The sequence below is a fragment of the Pristiophorus japonicus genome, unplaced genomic scaffold, assembly GCF_044704955.1.
Source record: "Pristiophorus japonicus isolate sPriJap1 unplaced genomic scaffold, sPriJap1.hap1 HAP1_SCAFFOLD_75, whole genome shotgun sequence".
NCBI classification, from domain to species: domain Eukaryota; kingdom Metazoa; phylum Chordata; class Chondrichthyes; family Pristiophoridae; genus Pristiophorus; species Pristiophorus japonicus.
This window is the reverse complement of record NW_027254666.1, coordinates 2,151,115-2,157,626: the sequence shown is the minus strand read 5'-3', so window position 1 is coordinate 2,157,626 and position 6,512 is coordinate 2,151,115. Positions and strand designations below refer to the sequence as shown.

General features: G+C 47.3%; 1 non-coding gene across 1 annotated transcript; it reads left to right on the top strand.

Moving 5' to 3' along the window:
* The first annotated feature begins 2,021 nt into the window (after positions 1–2,021).
* trnan-auu (transfer RNA asparagine (anticodon AUU)) lies at positions 2,022–2,095 on the top strand. Its single transcript has one exon. It is a non-coding gene; the product is annotated as a tRNA-Asn (tRNA).
* The last annotated feature ends 4,417 nt before the right edge of the window (positions 2,096–6,512 follow it).

Genomic DNA, 6,512 nt, shown 5'->3' with positions numbered 1-6,512 from the left:
ACCACCTTGGCCCTGGGTCGATTTCCGGTCAGGGAAATTGCACTTCCATCAAAATTAAAACCTTAGAAGAATGAGTTACATGCATCTCATGTGGAAAAAAAGATTCATTGATTTAAACATCATTATTTAATCCATTGTAGAACTTCAATCATTTATTTTGCCCTGAGTACGTGAGGAACGTTTATCCCTACCTCATTGTATTTTAGGAGCATGGTCCAGCCCCGGTATCTCCACCTGTGAAAGTAGGAAACTGCTGGAAATACACAACAGGATGGGTAGCCTTTGACAAACAATTAAACCCAGGTTACAGACTCCCTTCCTTCTCCTGTACTTTGCGGGACACTTGTTCCCCTTTAATTTTACAGACTGACTGAGTTCACTAACCGCGGGGAGAGAGTTGGTGTCTCCGCGGCCCCACTGTGCTAACATGGAAGATAACACGATGGGGATGTGGGGTGGTGGGTGGGGATCAGTGACATGTTTGTGTAAAGGACAGTGGAGGAGAAGGATTGACAGTTGTCAGTGAGGGACAGAAGTTGTTTAAGGTGAGCCAACACATTCCCGATCAGCACAGAAGGTATTCACTGGTCAGCTGCCCTCTGCTGTACTTCTGGTCAGAGCGGTTTCCGCAGTGGAGTCGTTATCACGTTTGCTTTCCGCGCGGAAGGACCCCGTGCAGGAAGATTATGTTTAAACTTGCTGTGGATGAACAGCCATGGGCGAGTTTATTCTCCTGTCAAAAGGGCGACAGTGGCTTCTCCCTTATTCTTTAATTGCTCTTTATTTTACTTCACTAAATAGATACATTTGAGTGAGAGAAATTGTTCCAGAGTGTCGCACACTTCATCTTTTGTTCCCTTATAAAAAAATAAAATGTGGCCGGGGGAATAAATACAGAAAACAAAGCAGAGGGATAGAGACAAGAGGAAGAGAGAAGGGGAAATACTGTCCCCACCCAGAACTAATGCATAAACCCCTCCGCTGCGCTCGGGGTGGCCACCCACACCCTGGATACACTAACGTCCCAACAGCTCATTGACTGTCGGAGTGGGACCGTGCGGCACTTCAGAAGACAGGTCGAAAAAGCAAAGTCACTGATTCGATCCCATGTGCTCCTTCTGCCAAGAATAGCTACACACAAAAAATGTTTTTATAAAAGTTACACCTGATCACCAGGTTTGTCAAAAAGTTAGCTCGTTGGTCAAGTGGTATGATTCTCGTTTCTGGATTGTTAATTGAAATTTGCGAGAGATCGCGGCTTAGCCCATTATTATGCCGCGAATTTTGCAATTACATCGAACTTTTGCAAAGAAGGACTTGCATTTCTGCAGTGCCTTTCAGGAACTCATGTCGCCCCAAAGCGCTTTACAGCCGTTGAGTTATGTTTGAAGTGTTGTCGTGTGGGGATAGATGTGACCAAATCACCCCACACGAACCTCAACTCTTTGCGAAGGAGTTTGGTGCAAATAATCAGGTGCCTCAGGGACTTGGACTTTCTTTGAATGAGTTCTGCTTGTACCTGGATTCAAGCTTGAAACAGCAACTGGGCTTCCATCTCACGGGAGCAGCGTGCAGCGGTTAGCGAGTAGGTGACGAGGTTTGGGGTTGATGTGCATCACTTTCAATCTTTGAAATTTCACCAAGCGAAGATATGATGAATCCAACTGTCCCTGTAAGCATTTTGTTTGGGTTTAATCACAGGAATATCCGCAGTCAGGAGATGAAAAGGAATAAAAACATAAGACCGGCTTTGGGCCAATCGGAATACTTCGTCACAGACAAGGCACCGGAAGGCTTGAAGGTTGATCACACCGGTTGTGGGAGAGCTGGTTGGCGGTGACATGGAAGTGTCTGCAGTGTGCGTGACAAGACTGCTTCCACACATCCACAATGAATGTCCCTCCATTTATTTGGGAAAACTACAACTGAGAGTGGACAAGTTCCATACCGGTCGGAGCAATCTGAATCTTTAACTGACTGACACCCTGGTTTGGGATGTCTTGCAATGTACATTTAATTTAGTCTCTGTGGCGCAATCGGTTAGTGCGTTTGGCTATTAACCAAAAAGTTGGTGGTTTGATCCCACCCAGGGGCGAAGCCTTTAACTGTTTTTTCCCCGACGATTCGGTGCCTCACAGTTCCAGGTTGTCATTGTGCGTTTTGGCTGCATGAATATATTCCGCAAATATTGCCAGCTGTGCTGTTATCCAGTGAGTTCCCACTCCAATACTTTTAGGAACATTAATTTCATGTAATCACAATTTTTTACATGGATCATGTTCCTCCATTCAGTCCACCAGAAATAAATTATGTTATTGGGTTTAAAGGAACTGGTGGAAATTGCCTGGGCTATCGTTATGGCTTTGCTCAGATTCTGAGTTTCAACAGTCAACAGTTTGCGAAGGATTACCTCATGGCCAATGCCAAGCACAAAAAGTCTCTCAGCATTCGTTTTGGATCCGTCAAATTTGCAATGTCCTGCGATGCGCCTTAATTCAACGACATAGCTCGCCACTTCCTGGCCTTCCGACCGTTGGCACGTGTCGAACCGATACCTCGCCATCAGAACGCTTTCTTTAGGATTTAGATGCTCGCAGACCAGCGTACACGTTTCTTCATCGGATTTAGTTGTTGGTTTCACCAGAGCTAGAAGATTCTTCATGAGGCCATAGGTTGTTGCCCCACAGATGGTAAGGAGGATCGCCCTTCATTTGGCAGCGTTCTCGTCCCCTTCCAGCTCGTTGGCCATGAAGTATTGGTCGAGTCGCTCCACGAAGTCTTCGCAATCGTCCACTTCTGAGAACTTCTCCAGGATACCAACTGTTCCTTGCATTTTTGCGTGGTTGTTCATTGTCTCGTTGCCAATTGATACGCTCATAATAAAGGATGAAACTGAGTACTGTGAACGATGAGTAAGTGTGACCTTAGCTCCTGTAGTAAGACTCCAGAGTGCAGGTACCTCATGGGATCCCTTGGGACTCCAACAGGTAGGCCCTCTGGCGGTGGTGTGATACAGGTTGCCAATGGTTAAATACATAACACAAGGTGTGTGGAAATCAACCATCAAAAGCCCTGTCATTAACCACAGGGGTTTCCTGCAATTTTCTGATCGCAAAGCGCTTTCAGTCCTTGTCCGTAAAATTGCAGAGGCGGAAATTGGGGAGTTTAATGACTTTGAAAGGAGAACATTATTGTTTGGTGCAGTTCAGGTCAGAGAAATGTTTGTGAAAGGAACTTTTTGCAGAGAGAGGGTTTCAGCAATCTCTATTCGCATTTATTTCATTCTGTGAAACAACACGATCGGTTTGTACCAGCAGATCTAAGTTGCATTTGAAACCCGCAAACAACTCATTAATTATTCGCTCTTCCCCAGTTCCAGAGCTCAGAGGGTTATTGTCCATCCCTGGGATGCAAGCTATCTCAGACCCGGGCAAAAGCGCCCCGTGCACCGAGGACAGGCTCAGGAAAACCCCGGGGGAGAGGGTATCCTGGTCACTGGGCCTTCCAGCAACGCTGAACAAGCGCCCGGTCTGAAACGTTCCAGAGTATTAACTTGCAAATTCAGCATCGAACAGTAAGGACGGCCGAGTTATCTCAGGCGCTGCTTTCATTATTTGATTAAATTATCAACTGTCCCTCAGTTCGCAATCTTTTCATTGTGCAAAAGAAGATCATGGGTTCATTAATGATGTTTTCCTCTGAAAGCAACAGAAAAGTTGAAGGAAAAGTAATCACCCAATGTTGGGGCTCGATCCCACCACCCTGCAAGTAAGAGTCTCATGCTCTACTGACTGGGCTAACCAGGCTTCGTAACATTTACCCTGTCAATCCCTTTCAGAATATTGTCCGGTTCAATGAGATCACCTCTCATTCTTCTAAACTCCAGAGAGTATCGGCATATTCTACACAATCTCTCACCATAGGACAGTCCTCTCATCCCAGGAATCAACCTGGTGAACCTCTGTTGTACCACCTCCAAGGCAAATATATCCTTCCTCAGATAAGTGGACCAAAACTGTGTGCAGTACTCCAGGTGTGCTCTCACCAGTGCCCTGTACAATTGAAGCAAGATTTCCTTACTCTTGTACTGTGGGCTATATATTAGGTACAATGGGGCAAGTGCCCTGTTTTTTTGCTGATTCGACGGTTGTATAAAAAGTTATTAAAATTTGACAGTTGCTCGGGAAACATATTTGTATTTCCTTCAGTGTACTCCTTACTCTTCAAGGGCTAGATTTTCGGCAAGCAGTTTTGTCGGCGCACTGACCTCAAGCGCACCGACTTTGCGCGCTGGAAACGGCGCGGGGAAAAACTCGCCCCATCCTGGCCGCTGTGTACAGTCCCCGGAGTCCTGGCGTGGTGTCGATGGTGAAGTGGGGGGCGGAGCCAAATGCCTGCGCCGAAAACACTGCCGGCACCTTCGCGCATGGGCAGTAGGGAGAGAAAACTAGGCACTCTGATATTTGGAGTGTCTAGAACCAGGGGGCACAGTCTCAGGTTAAGGGGTTGGCCATTTAAGACAGAGATGAGGAGGAATTTCTTCACTCAGAGGGTTATGAATCTGTGGAATTCTCTGCCCCACAGGCCTGTGGATGCTGAGTCTCTGAATATATTCAAGGCTGCGTAAGATAGATTTTTGGAGTCTCGGGGAATCAAGGGATCAGGAGATCGTGCGGGAAAGTGGAGTTGAGATCAACGATCAGTCATGATCTTATTGAATGGCGGAGCAGGCTTGAGGGGCCGTATGGCCTACTAATGCTCCGATTTCTTATATTGTTACCTGTGCTGGCTCTGTGAAATAAATTTCCAATTAGTCCCATTCCCCAGCACCCTGTAAATGTTTCTTTTTCAACGATATTTCCCTTTGGAAAGTGAATATTAAATCTGCTTCCAAAACCCTGTCAGGCAGATAAATATTCACATTAATTTTACACAGTCCCATTTTAAACAGGCTTTGCAAGTCATGAATTATTATCCCTTCTCATTTTACACACAGCATTTTAGGACATTGCTTTAAAATGTTTGGTGCCTGTGACACCAGCCATTGTTAGATTTAGTCACACACCATCCGAATTGGAAATATATCGGTCGTTCCTTCATCGTCACTGGGTTAAAAGCCGAGAACTCCCTCCCGAACAGCTCTCTTGGAGCATCTTCACCACACGGACTGCAGCGGTTCAAGATGATGCTCACCACTATTGTGTTCCTCACACAGATGAGGCTGCACACAGAGAGATTAAAGTAACAGTGACCTCAGTCTTTAATAAGACATTCCTGTATGAGGAACAGGCCTCAGGGGCCGGCTTATATATAGTGCTCCCAAGGGATGCTGGGATCCCTTGGGACTTCAGGGGATGAGCTCCCTGGTGGCGGAACATGGGAGTGCATGCTTTACAGATACACAACATCACTCCCTCCGCAAAGTCAAAGTGAAAACTATTTACAAGGTGAGGCGGTCGGGAGTCTTTCTTTCCCTGGTGGACCGCCTCGGTACAAATGTCTGTTCTGGTGTGCTGGCTGTGCCCTCGCTGGGCTGGCGTGTTGTTAGCCCTGCAGGGCTGCTGGGTGAGCCTGGCCTTGCTGGGCTGTTGGGCGTGATGGGTTCGATTTCCTGGTCCGACGTGGTGTCGTTGATCCTTTGAGTGTGTGTTGTGGGCTCGAAAAAGGTGGTGTCTGCTGTGGGTTGTTCAGGGCAGTCTGTGAACCGCAGCCTCGTTTGTTCCAGGTGCTTTCTGCAAACTTGTCCATTGTCTAGTTTGATTTCAAACACCCTATTCCCTTCTTTCGCTATCACCGTGCCTGCGATCCACTTGGGACCATGTCCATCGTTTAGCAAATACAGGGTCATTCAGATCAATTTCCCGTGACACAGCGGCGCGACCATCGTTTACATTTTGCTGCTGCCACCTGCTCTCTACCTGATCATGCAGGTTGGGGTGAACCAGCGAGAGTCTGGTTTTAAGTGTCCTTTTCATGAGTAGCTCAGCCGGGGGCACCCCTGTGAACGAGTGGGGCCTCATGCGGTAGCTGAGCAGTACTCGCGACAGGCGGGTTTGGAGTGAGCCTTCTGTGACTCGTTTAAGGCTCTGTTTGATGGTTTATACTGCCCACTCTGCCTGCGTATTGGAGGCTGGTTTAATCGGGGCCGAGGTGACATGTTTGATCCCGTTGCGGGTCATGAATTATTTAAATTCGACACTGGTGAAACATGGCCCGTTGTCAATGACCAGTAGGTCAGGCAGTCCGTGGGTGGCAAACATGGCCCTCAGGCTTTCAATGGTGGCGGTGGCGTTGCTTCCCAACATTGTTTCACATTTAATCCATTTTGAAAAAGCATCCACCACCACCAGGAACATTTTACCGAGAAACGGGCCCGTATAGTCGACATGGATCCTCGACCATGGTCTCGACGGCCAGGACCACAAACTTAGTGGTGCCTCTCTGGGCGCGTTGTTCAACTGAGCACATATGCTGCATTGCCATACACAGGACTCGAAGTCAGAGTCGATACC